Source organism: Aquarana catesbeiana, linkage group LG06 (assembly GCF_042186555.1).
Source record: "Aquarana catesbeiana isolate 2022-GZ linkage group LG06, ASM4218655v1, whole genome shotgun sequence".
Lineage (NCBI taxonomy): Eukaryota > Metazoa > Chordata > Amphibia > Anura > Ranidae > Aquarana > Aquarana catesbeiana.
The window spans coordinates 343,712,531-343,726,465 of record NC_133329.1 but is presented as its reverse complement, the minus strand read 5'-3'; the positions used below and the strand labels follow the sequence as shown (position 1 = coordinate 343,726,465).

The following is a 13,935-nucleotide window of genomic DNA, read 5'->3' as shown; positions in this document are numbered from 1 at the left end:
GGCAGTTCTGAAGGCAAAAGGTGTTCCAACCCCCTACTAGTAAGGTGTACCTAATAATTTATATATTGTATATATCCTTGCACCAGCCCTGTATATATATATATATATATATATATATATATATATATATATATATATATATATATATATATATATATATATATATACAGGGCTGGTGCAAGAATTTTTGCCACCCTAGGCGAAACCTGATTTTGCCGCCCCTTTTGGCTCCAACCCTGACCCCACCCCCTTTTTCCCCTGCCCATGTATACCCCACCTTTTTAATGAAGTGCCCATAAAATGCAGCCCACCAGCGTCCATCAAATGTTACCTCTCCAACGCCCATCAAATGCAGCCTCTCCAGCACCCATCAAATGCAGCCTCACCAGCGCCCATCAAATGCAGCCTCACCAGCGGCCATCAAATGCAGCCTCACCAGCGCCTATGAAATGCAACCTTACCAGTGCCCATTATTGCAGCCTTCCAGTGCCCATCAATGAATGTTTGCTTGCTTTATTCCTCCGCCGCCGCTGTGCCTCTGACACCATGTGTGAATGGAGCGGCAGCTGCCCGCTGATGCTGAGACTTAGTTGCTTGCTGCAGAGAGAAGAGAGTAGGAACACCAGTGGCCGGGCACCCTAGGCGGCTGCCTAGTTTGCCCAGTGGTAGCCCCGGCCCTGTGTATATATAAATAAATATATATATGTGTGTGTGTGTGTGTATATGTGTATATATATATATATATATATATATATATATATATATATATATATATATATATATATATATAGGTTTTTCAAAATAGACAGCAAAAGTGGAAATCCACTTTAAGGATAGAGTTCCTTTAATGGGTGGTGCAATATGTGACATCAAGAGGTGGAGGGGGGTGTCCTTTTAGACGCTTCAGTTTCTCTGGCAAAGGAAAGCATTTTTTCAGGGGTGTGGATTGCACAGGAGACAGAACACATCAGCCCTGAAGGCAGACAATATTTGGGAGGCATCTTGTCGTCATCTGTGCCTCCTCGCCCCATCCATTGTTTCCATCCCCCCTCCATCCTGCCCCTGGGAAGGTGTCTGGCTGTTTGTGTTGCACCTGCCCTGTGCGCAGCAGCATCGTGTATATCTCTCCCCGTCCTCCTCCTCCTCCTCCATCCACAATACAGGAGCTGCTGATCGGGGACACGCCTGGCATACGGGGACACAGCGATCCACACCGCGATCCGGGCACCCCAGTCCTGGAATTACCGGACATCCATGGAATAGAGGAGATTCCCGGATCCTGCGGGAGAGAGAACAAGACAAGGAGCCGAGGAGGAGAGCATTGTTCCCATCGCCTGGGTGAGTGATGCTCAATGGATGTCTATGATGGCCAGGGGGGCTCCATCCCAGGGTCTCACCATTATCCTTCCTCACCATCATCATCCTCCTCCTCCTACCTTTCTCTTATTATTCTTCTATGGAAAGGAAGGATTCCTATTGCATTGTCCTCCCTGGATGGATGCAATGATGAAGGCATCAGGATGCTTTAAATAAATCTGTGTTTATGTATCTATTTATATCTATTCTTTGTAACATTTGTAATTATGATTTCCTGTCCTATCCTTTTATCAATATGGATACATCCTATTTATAAATATGTGTCCCTGCCTTTTATCTCCATTATGGATACATACTATTTATAAACATGTATTCCTGCCTTTTAATCTATACAATGGCTACCTATATGTATTGTAGGCACAGACAGGCACCCATAACCAAATCTGCATGTATATTTCCATTTCCATCTACAGATTAACTCTTCCATCCCCATCCCTACATCTCTGAGCCCCCATCTCCCAAAGATGCCTGTGTTCCATGCAGAAACAGGGGGGGGGGTGGGTATAAGGATACAAGAGAGGAAGAGGACAAGTACATCTATAGGGATTTAGTAATTATGTTGCCTTAATGAATTAACCCCTTTGCTGCCACGGGTCCTGCAACTAATGCATCCGAGGCCTCTCTCCATCACACAGGAGGGTCTGGTGTTTGCTATTGGATTTGATTTTTTTGCATGGCTTGGTCACTCCCCCCCCCCCTTCCTCCTTGACGGAATGTACTGTGTGTTCTGCTTCCAGAATGGGGGGGGGACAGAGACGGTTTCTAGAAATGACTAGTAAAGACGAGCTGCACAGTGATTGATTGATTTTTTTTTTCCCCTCTGTGTTGATTTGAGATGCTAAGTCCATCCTGTATTATAGACCTGGGTAGGAGGAATGGCTTGAAGGTCACAAATACACATGTATACAGTGTATCTGTAGGAGGTGTGAATTGGATGCCTTGGGGATCAGTGATCTGTCACCCGACGTAAGGTGTGATATTGCCCTTGGTAATCAGTTTGGAATTATTTTAACCATATCTTATGACACCAGGTGCAAAATAATTTTTTCGATGTGTAAGAATATTTAGAACACATAAATATCAGCAGCATCTAAATGCATCATTGCAACAACCTGGCCTATAGATCTTTGTTTTTTTTCCGGATGTGCATATGTTAAACCTTCATTTCAGTTATTCTTTAGAGAAATATTGAGCGTGAAGCTATCATGTATGCACATCCAAATTGTTAGCAACCAGAAGGCCAAATTCTATCTAGCAACAGGCAATTGGTCTGTTTAGTTGTGGTCTACAGGATGTGCCCATATAAAACCTTTGCATTGACATAGCCTTTAAAGATCCATGACCAGAGAAGATGCAATAAACATTTGATCACATTGTTTTTTAGCATGAAATCTGTAGGCCTCTGTGTAAAGATGGTGTCTGTTATTATTCTACATATAAGTTACCATTGAGTAGGCAAGCCAGGGTCCCCCCCGTTCTTTCACATCGAAGACGCTGTATAAAAAAAAATAGGTCGGAACCAAAATGCTATTTTATTTTTGGAAACAATATTTCCTAAAAAAAGATTCAATGACATCATAAGAGCAAGCAGAAAATCCCTAGGACGAGTGTCACATGAATTGGTTGAGCAGGGGATGATGACTAACCCTTAGCTGGATGCAGTGATGGTAACCCACATCTGCAGTCTTGTGGAACTTTACCTTTTGTTGTACAGAGAGGCTGATTGAATATTGGAAGCTGAACACATGGGTTGAAAGGTCATTTTAAATGAATCACTGGATATTTAGATTTTTCCATAACCATTTGCTTTCCACTGATAAGTAATTCTGTCCTAGAATGTTTACCTACTATATGTCTAAGTAAACAGGAAGTCCCTTTAGCTTTATTTACCCATCAGATCATGCTGCAGACGGAATGACGGCTTGAAATCACCTGTGTCAACTCTTGATCTTTAGAAAGGCAAAAATGACAAAGGCTATAAGTAAATTTACATGTTGGGTAACACCTTCAGTATTGAAGCTTAATGTGAATGGAGGAAAAGATCAGATGAGAGTCGTATTAAAGCCCAACTGCAATGATTAAAGCCCAACTCCAAGAATTAGATAAAATCCACCTTTGAAGTGCCCCCTCCCTCCAAGAAAACACACACTGCAATGGTTAAAGCCCAACTAATTAGACCAGGGGTCACCAAACTTTCTAAACAATGGGCCACTTTACTGTCCTTCAGTCTTTGGAGGGGCTGGACTGTGGCCATTGGGAGTAGAAATTGTCCTGGCGTCAGTGGGAGTAAGCAATGCATCTTTGGTATCAGTAGGAGAAATAGTGCCCCATTGTTGATATCAGTAGCAGGAATAGTGCCCCATTGTTGGTGTCAGTGAGAGGAATAGTGTCTTGTATCAGTGTATGGAAAAGTGCCCAAAGAGACAGATAAAGGCAAGCAGAGATCCCTCAGGCCGCAGTTTGGAGACTCTTGAATTAGACAAAATTTGCCCTTGCATTGCCTCCCCCCTCCCCACACTACAAGGGATAACTGCCATTCAGTCTAGGGGTGCAGCAATAAACAGTAATGCTTGCCTTATTCCTTGCTCTGGAAGGATCCCTCCAGTGGTGTGAATGGTCTAAGGTGCTCCTGGCTGTGGTCACACTCCTGCTTCTTCCTCATACAATATAGGGTTATTAACCCTGCATTGTATGTGATGACACAGAGGGACCAGCCACAGTCTGGAGTGCTGGAGGGAGAGGAAGAGAGGGCTGGAGCCAGTCAGAGAAGGGGTAAGTTAAATACCCATTAACAAGCATTTAACCCTTGCAGTGGATGAGGGACGCACTGCAAGGGTAAATTTTGTCCTATTCCTGGAGTTGGGCTTTAAATCAAAATTAGAACAGATATGAACCCACAGCAAAAAAAACATGTCTTATAGCCTGATTTAGACAAAGAGTTTGCACTGGTCAAAATTCTAATGTCCTGTAGAAGTGATGTGTTCTAGTCAAATGGAAGGTTATGTAGCCATGTAGTTTTCCAGACTGACACATTTCTTGGTCATTGATAACCTCTTCTGTGTGTTTCTGTAAGTCTTATCTTAAGCTTGCCATACACATATAGATTTTTTCCATTCAGGCTGTGGAAAAAACCCAACCGGTTCCTCCATCCATGCTATTCAGCACAGCTGGAGCAATCTCCTGCTGCAGTTATTTGATTTTGACAGACAGCCCCACCCACTGTCAAAATACCTGAACAGCAGCTCCATCTGATTGGATGCAGGAACTGTTAGGCTGACAAATTTTCCACGTGATTTCTGTTTTGATTTTTCAATGGAGGGATGTTGTGTGGGAGGAGGCCAACAGGCCCACCCACTGAAGTTTATTTCTTCTGGTTCATCAGAAGATTGCACAATTCACTTCATGTATAGGCAGCTTTGGACCAGCCATAGACAAACACATGCCTTACCTAGAAAAAGAACTCACCTTCCAACTTGCAAGAGTACCAGGCACTTGTTGTGATCTTCCTAACTGGAGCCTTCTATAGCCAGCTATAGATGCAGTCAGCTGGGGTTTTATGCATAGTTGCAGGCCACTCTGAGAAGGTGGGAGGACAGTAAACAGCTGATTTCTTTGGGCTGTTGGGCAAATGGAGGCTGGTGGCCAGTAGTAACTGAGTCCCAGTTTTCAGAAGTTAGAATGCCTGTAGAATGCTGAAGCTGGAACACACAAAGGTAGACAGGAAGAGAGTCAGGAAATATGGCAATGGGGATCTCCCAGGTGCAGTATCTATGACATTTGATAAGCTATGGGCTGAGTCAGCCCACCATGCTCCACCTATAACTATAATATTACTTTTGGGTGGACTGACCCCTAAATTATTTTAATATATAACACACAGTAATGCACTGAACAACGTGAACATTCCACAAAATGCTAGAGCTTGGTTTCACAAATGAGCTTTGTCGTGTTTTAGTATTTACCAAACTTGAATTAATTATTTAGTGAATGTTTCCTTCATTTCTTAATAGACTCAGTACGTAGGCTATCGCTCATATCTTGTATTGATTGGAAGGCATTATGAAGCGTGCTTTGGTTTGCAGCATTTTTGCTATTTTTCAGGCCTGCCTCTAGGCTTCCGTTAATCATTTGTGTCATCAACAATAATGTGGCTGTAATTGTGTCTGAGCAGATGGAGGGTGATCACTGTATTCACCCATGTGGTGGTTAGTAATTTATAGCTCCTTAGGGTAGTAGGAAGGGAAATTAATATTCTATCTATCTATCTATCTATCTATCTATCTATCTATCTATCTATCTATCTATCTATCTATCTATCTATCTATCTATCTATCTATCTATCTATCTAATCTATTATTTGGAATAATTAATGTCCTTTTTGTACAAGATATGCTTCTTGTATCACAGGATTAATTTAGATGTTACAAACATCACACAAAAAGAGGTTTTTTTATTTTTCATGAACTTTATAGAGCCTCCTTTAAATATCCTCTGTGCCCCCTAAAGTCCTCTTGTTGAATTTAAGTGATACTAAACACACACTGTTTAATTGACATTGCCCCTTTCTATTTCTGTATGTGGATGATGACATTGTAATTATTTTAATAAAAAAAAAAAAAAAACCCATCTAAGTACATTTTTCCTAATCAATATACAGCTGTCACATGAAAAAAAAAACAGCCTTTGGAGTACAAATGTAAATCAAAGTAAAAATAAATATCAATAAACGGTTTTAAATTGTCATAACAAATATATATTTGAAATCAAAGCTATACCATTTTTTTGGCAATAACATGGTGGTGGGGGGGGGGTTCTGCCAATCACAGGCTTTCCAGCATATGTCTTAGAATAAAAGGGAGGGGAAGCCTCCATTATCTGCATGTCATATACCGCCCCCATTGTGTGTAGATGGTTAGAGGGCATGGAGGTAGAGGGAGCGAGTGGGCTGTCACTTTGTATACACCCACATGTGTGACTCTATAGTCATATGGGCTGCTCAGATGTGATAGGGAGGAAATGCTCAGCATAGAAACTCACCGAAAACTGAGCATGTGCAGAGCTGCCAACACTGCTTTGCAAAATACCTAGCTGAATTGTGGACTTGGACAGAAGGGGGGAGATAGAGAAGAGCAGGATCAACCAGGTTTTTGCAGAATACAGAATGTGAATCCCATAGTAACTGAGTGAATATGAGCTGCATATAATACAGCATTTATTGATAGTTTTTTATGATGTGGGTTTAATGACACTTTAAAGTTAAACTGATTCATAAAATTCGAGCTGGGCACATATATCTTTTGTTATTTCTCTTCAAAGCACTATGTCCCATAGCTGTCTCCTTCTCAGTTCTCCTGTTATCAGCATGATAACTTCTGACAAGTTCTCCGTCCCATGTGATAAAAGCAGCCTGAGTTTTGTGTTGGGGAGGATGCTATAAATAGATTAGCATAGAGCTGAATGATTCAAAAAGCAGAGCAGAAAGTCTCTACCTATGAGGAGAGGGGATGTGTGCCTTTTCTCCAATCAGCTGTCTTGACTGTATACCCAGGCTTCACTGCAGTGTTGAACAGGAAGAGAAAATCTCCTAACATGATGTCCACTTCTAAACAGTATATAAAGATGAAGACAGCAGATATACATGTAAAACTTATGTAGGGAGATTTGTTTCATCTCTGTGTATCATCTGAGGCTGTTCACATCACTGGGTATATTTGAGGGTTTACATCCACTTTAAGTCACACATGCAGAAAAAAGAACATGTAGTAAGGAAAAAGTTTTCAAAGTTTGTACATTTTGAGGCTTGGTGTTGTTTCCCACTGGCCTCCACTTAGGCTCGGTTCACACTGGGGCGACTTGTCAGGCGACCTAGTCGCCTGACAAGTCGCCTCCCGTTCTGTGCTATGGAACCGTTCTAATTGGAGCGACGCAAGTCGCTCCGACTTAGAAAAAGGTTCCTGTATTACTTTGGGGGCGACTTGGGGCGACTTGCATAGACTTCTATGCAGAAGTCGTCTCGCAAGTCGCCCCGGCAGTCGTTTGCAGGTCGCCTCGCTGAGGCGACCTGCAAGTCGTGCCGCCCATGTGTGAACCGAGCCTTAGTGTTTTGGTGATTTATAAAGTCAATTGACCATTTTATTTGTACTTGAGAGTGGCTTTTCAAATTAGTCTGATCATACTATTTAAAATGTATCTCTGTTCAAAAAATAACAATTTTATAGAAGAAAGGGCATGCAAAAGTATCAGTTTGTACCTTTGCCTTTTCAGTTGCTTTAGAGCACATGGAGCTTCCCTACAAATTGTGACTTCATGAAGGTTGTAACGTAGGTGGTCCACCTTCTACCTCACAATGTCAATGGGTCATTCAGGTTCACACTGTATCTTGGAAGGGTCATTTCAGGGGTAGGCTTTGGAGAAATAGGCTGATCTCTGGTGAAATAAATGTTGTTTCCTGGCATCATACACTACACTTTTCTTCTAAAGTACTTTTGTATTCTACAGATTCTTTTTCCAAAGACAGCAAAACATTAAATGTAAACCTGTAAATAAAATTCTATACAGAAAATTGTACATTCTGCGAGTGTTATTTTTTTATTTTAAAGGCAAAGTCCATCTTCTTACCATATTTTATATTACGCCCATATATAGGGTGTAGCATGAAACATGGTCAAGGTATATAGCCTCCCACCCTTAAACCGCCCTCAATTTACCCAGTCTACGGTAGTCTTCTCCGTGCAGGGTCCTGTCATTTTTTGAGTTTGGCGTGGCTGTTTGTGACTCGGCCCATACACTGCATTCAGAGAAATCTGTGAATGGAGAGACTGTGGCAGAGGGACTCTCAGATCTTAATGAGGGACAAGTTTGCATGTGGGTAGTATAGTAACCGGTCACCAATCTGACAGAGACAGTGATTAGCAGCAGGGAGAGGTTCCAGACGAGTAGGGAGAGGATAGTGTCACGCCATCCTTCCTGGAAACCTCCCTATTTGGGTACAGACTGGCCAGGCCACATTCCGCTCCTCAAGATAGACACTGTGGGCACATCTGAGACCTCCTCTGCTACTCATTGCTGTTATATACACTGAGTGTTCCCGGTTGGGTACCACTCCATCGGGTTTGTAGTGAATTACTGAATTTTACATCAATACAAGTTCTTTCCTTTGCAACTGGACTCTGGGTGTTTACTGCCACCGCACCATGCTACACCTCCCCACCGCACAAGTATACTTCTGCCTTAACAGGGAGCCCTAAATTTCTCTAAGGGTAGATATATATTGGCATTTCCTTGGTAGGGTTTGGTTAGCATACTATGAGACAAGTGTGTTTACTTTCAAACAGTATTAAATGACAATCCTTAAATATGGAAACTGCATTATTCTTTTTAGAGTAATCCAGCCAGTAAGGCACTTCCTGTTTTAGGGTGTCTCCACTCCAGATAGAGGAGCTATAGAGCCACCCGCAGATAACAGATTGTCAATGAAAATACATACATCAGAATGGTGGTGCCAATGTGTGTTAAAGCTTTACAGTAGAATTATAGGCAAAACTTTTTTTTTCATTTCAGATAGAGTAAGCGAGGATTATAACCTCTGTTGGGTTATTTTTTGCCATCTGTGCTATATTGGGGAGATTTACCTTCCCTTCCTGTTCCATAGCCAAAAAAGAAAGTGAGAGCAAATCCCTGCAAATTAAGGGAAAACCCTTGTGGACCCCCAAGCCAACAGAACTAGTGTCCCCATTGGAAGATTTCCCCTTTATTACTTTTTTAGGGACAACCTATAATTTGCGATCTTCTTTTACTTTCACTTTAAAGAGGAAGTAAACCCTGATGAGTTTCCTTCCTCTTTGTTTCCCTGCAAAGGTAAAGCATAATGGGCTACTATGCATCACATAGTAGCCCATTATGTGTCATTTACCTGACAAGGGAGTCTGCGATGTCACCACTGTCCCTTCTCCTACGAAGCGTCCATCTTCTTTCTGGGTATTACAGCTCCGTCGCTAAGATTGGCCGGAGCCGCGATGACGTCACTCCCGCGCATGTGCGCTAGTTCCGCCACTAACCGTATGATCGCCATTAGAGATGGCACGTTTGCGCCGTAGACATCGGTGCCTGTCTTTTGGAAATATTTTCTAAACCATGTAGGTTTAGGAGATATTTCTTGCACCTACAGGTAAGCCTTAATCTATGTTTACCTGTAGGTAAAAGTGGTCTGTAAGGGTTTACAACCACTTTAAATGCTGATGGTAAACAGAACACATAGAGGGGGTGAATCTCCCTAACAGATGCACAGACAGCAATAACAACTCTCCACTCCATCCAGAACTAAAGAAAACATTTTGCCTTTAGTTATACTTTAGGTTTAGTTTTTTATTTTTAAATTAGAACAAGGGACAGTACCGAATGAGAAACATCCCTTGTGCTGGTGGTTGCTATCTTTGGTTTTCTATATTTTTATTGACATTTATTGTTTTCTTTGAGAATAAACCAAAGTCAAATACAGACTTTGTTTAACCACTTAAGGACCGGAAAGATTTGCCCCTTCCTGACCAGGCCATTTTTTGCGATACGGCACTGCTTTGCTTTAACTGACAATTGCGCAGTCATGTGACGCTGTACCCAAAACAAAATTCATGTCCTTTTTTTCCCACACGAGCTTTCTTTTGGTAGTATTTGATCAACTCTGTGGTTTTTATTTTTTGCGCTACAAACAAAGAAAAAAAAAACGTCAATTTTGAACAATATTTTTTACTTTTTGATATAATAAATATCCAAAAAAAAACTAATTTCTTTATCAGTTTAGACCAATATATATTCTACATATTTTTTGGTAAAAAAAAATCACAATAAGCATATATTGATTGTTTTGCGCAAAAGTTATAGCGTCTACAAAATAGGGGATAGATTTATGGCATTTTTATTATTATTTTTTTACTAGTAATGGCTGTGATCAGAGATTTTTAGCTGGACTGCGACATTGTGGCGGACAGATCGGTCACTTTTTTGGGACCATCGACATTTATACAGTGATCAGAGCTAAAAATAGCCACTGATTACTGTATAAATGACACTGGCAGGGAAGGGGTTAACACTCTCAGGCAATCAAGGCATTTTCCATAGGGAGGTGTTTCTAACTGTGGTTGGAGTGTACTGCCTGGAGGAGAGAGATCGCTGTTCCTGATCTGTATGAAGAGCAGATCTCTCTCTACTCTCCTGACAGAACAGGGATCTGTCTGTTTACATTGACAGATCCCCGTTCTGTCTCTCTGTGGAAAGATTGCGGGTGGCTGGCGGACATCATGGCCGCCGGCCAAGCTCATCGGTCCCGGCGTTGTGCACCCTATTCCTCTTAAAGCGGCCAACGTACAATGACGGCGGTTCACACAAGGGAGCCAACCTGCCGCAGTACAACTGCGGCGGCTGGTCCGGAAGTAATTAAATCTTCAGTCCTCTACATTCTGGAACAATAGCAGTGTGGATTGGATTTACCTGTGCTGGTAAATTCAAATGACTAAAGATCAGCATCGGGACTAGGAAGAACCCGGGGGCAAAGATGTACCGGTCTTGGAACCTTGTGGGCGTTGAACTTCTGAAGCTAAGGTAAGTATTAGTTTTGCTTTAAATGAAGAGAACAGCCACCAGGGCATGAGAAACTTCTCATTCAAGATAAGTACTGTCCCCTTTTTCTGATTTTGAGGCTAATGGCAGCTTCTTTGGCTGTAAAGGAGATGAGGGTTTAGTTCCAACATAAACTTTGAAGCAAAACTAAACTCATTGATTTAATGGTTTCAAAACACAGTTACATTTCCGGCATCCTGGTATTGCTAACTGTCACCTTTGCTTGTGCTCTCAACCAAACTAGCAAACCATCGAATGTGCAGCACAATGGCAGTTGCAGATTAAACAGAGGCTAAGATGGCAGCTTCCATAGCCGAAAAGAATAGGAGGGTTTAGTTCCGCTTTAAGAGTAATGGGTATGTGACTGACCATTGTGAGTTATTGCACTTTGAATTTCCCTTTTTATATATATATATATATATATATATATATATACATGTAACGTCCATAGGCTCTGTAACAGTCCCATTTACTCATCAGCGCAGAGACGCAATCTACCACAAGTGTCTTATTACACTCAGTCAGAAAGCAGGAGTAGCATTCATTAATCTGATATATAATTTATCTGCTATACTACAGAACTTGATTGTAAAAGGTTTTCTCCTTGAGATATAAACTGTTATAGAACTTACTAGGAGAGAGGCAGTCTGATTTTCTCTTGCAGCTAAAAGCCACTTCTGAACCTGGGAACGGCATTGAGCAGGGGGCAGCATGCAGGATTCCTGATTGCTTTACACCTTAAAAACACAGTATGTCCCGTAGCATTGAACAGGTTAAACCTACAAGAAGACAATACCACTCACTTTAGAGAATACTGATAGTTATAAGCATTTTCATACTACATACTCTCTAGGGTGGAGTGCATGGTCTTATCAGTGTTGTGTATATTTAAAGTGGAACTGCACTCTCTCAATTAAAATTAACTATTAATAAACTATTACTATTAATCCTTATGCTGCTAGTGTTAGTAAATATGGTAGATTTGAAAGTATATTATATTTACTAGTTTTGAAATTTTTTTTACATTTTTCAGTTGCTTCCTTCTTTCTGGTCTGGGCCAAAATGATTTCTTCCATCTGAAGGAGGTGTTTTCTCAGATAAGCCCACCCTCCCGTCTGCATGCCTGGGGCAGATGGGTTCCAGGAAGTAAATGCTACATGAATCATTTGCCCTTGTTCAAGATGGCCACATCTAGAAACATTAGGGGTGTTTTTAAAAGTGATTTCTCACCAAAATAAAGCATGGAGCCAGGGATAGATGGGGGAGTTTGCCTTGAACGTTAAAAAAGAATGAAATGGTGTTTCCAGTTTGTGGTGCTCAGGTACAGTTTAATTCCAATTTAAGCTTGAACTATTGTACTCCATAAATAACAGCCTTTTTTCATCGATGATAGCCTGGAAAACAGGTAAAAATATACCTAAATCTTTGCCCACTACAGTATATGTAAATAATTATGTAGCTCAAGGATGTCCAAATAAATTTGGGAATCTGATCTAAATCTGGTCTACCTAGCTGGATTTTTGCAGAAAACCTAAACAACCCTTTATAAATGCCTGTTGATTTCAAATACACAACTTATATTACAATTACTATTATATAATACAATCCTTCAGTGATTGTATGCATTGTTTGTTTAGCTGTAACTAAGGCTTACCTTTAAATTAAAAATTATATATTATTTTAAATACAACAAGATAGTGAAAAGTACTTTAGGGGAAAACATTTCTATTAGTGTATTATTATCATGGGAACAATATAGAGCAAGTGATAGGAAGAAAACATATTTAAGCAAACAGAGATACAAATAGCACGTGTATTGCAAAGATGGTGCTGCAAGAGAATTTTACAGAAGGATAGATTCAAGCTCCTTCACCTGGAGAAAAGAGGTGAACTTAGACCACCCAGCTCTATGCCCATATCATCCTAGCACTCATGTCAACACTGATTCAAGACTAAACCAATCACATTATGATGAAGATTTCATAGTGTATGGGCATGTCATGGCATTATTTAGGAGGGGATGAGGATTATTAAATTATTATGAGGAGGTGAGTTGTAATTTGGATAAAGGCCCATAGATGTAGTGTATCTAGATTTGCTAAAGCATTTGATACAGGGCCCTACAAATGATTAATTTGCAATCCAAGGTCTTTTGGCATTGATGATATGGTTTCTATGTGGATAGAAAACTGGTTTCAAGAGAGGGTCATGAGGGTGGTGATTAAATGCAATACTTTCTGAATGATCTGGAGTTGTAAGTGGGGTACCCCGAGACTTTGTTCTGAGACCAGTTCTGTTGAGTTTATTCCTAAATGATATAGAGGTTGGTATAAATGGGTCAATTTTAGTGTTTGCTGATGATACAAAGCTAAGCAGGGCAAATAACTTCACAACAGGATATAGCAACTTTACCATACCTCAAAATAAAATAGAGGGGTGGACATCTAAATGCCCGATGAGGTTCAATGTTGGAAAATGTAAAGTCATGCACTTTTCGAGCTAAAAATATGCATGCAGGTTTACGCATAAGTGGGGAACCTTTGGGGAATCGAGAATGGACAAGGATCTGGAGGTCCTGGTAGATCACAGTCTAATCAATAGCAAGCAATGCCAAGCTGCAGCAAGCAAGGCCAACAGACTATTAGGATGCAAAAAAGGATAATTACTCTAGAGATAAATCTATAATGCTACCATTTTGCAAAACTCTGGTTTGGTCACATCTTGAGTATGCCATCCAGTTCTGGTCACCCAACCTCAGGAAGGATGTCCTAGAACTGGAGAGAGTATAGAGAATGGCATGAAAGCTAATAAGGTGGCTGGAGGACTTCTGTTGTGAGGGAGGACTGCAAACGTTAAACATATTCTCCCTGGAGGGCAGGTGTTTAACAGGGGATATGATAGTGATATAAAAATCCTTGAATGATGACTCTAGCATTGGGAGGACAT

General features: G+C 41.0%; 1 protein-coding gene across 5 annotated transcripts in view; it reads left to right on the top strand.

Moving 5' to 3' along the window:
- The first annotated feature begins 874 nt into the window (after positions 1 to 874).
- Positions 875 to 13,935, top strand: part of LOC141147023 (sodium channel protein type 2 subunit alpha) — a 323,489-nt gene continuing 310,428 nt past the window's right edge. For all 5 annotated transcript variants that reach the window (XM_073633969.1, XM_073633971.1, XM_073633967.1 and 2 more), the window contains exon 1: positions 875 to 1,338. The gene's annotated coding sequence lies outside the window, so the exon portion shown is untranslated. The remainder of the gene's footprint in view (positions 1,339 to 13,935) is intronic.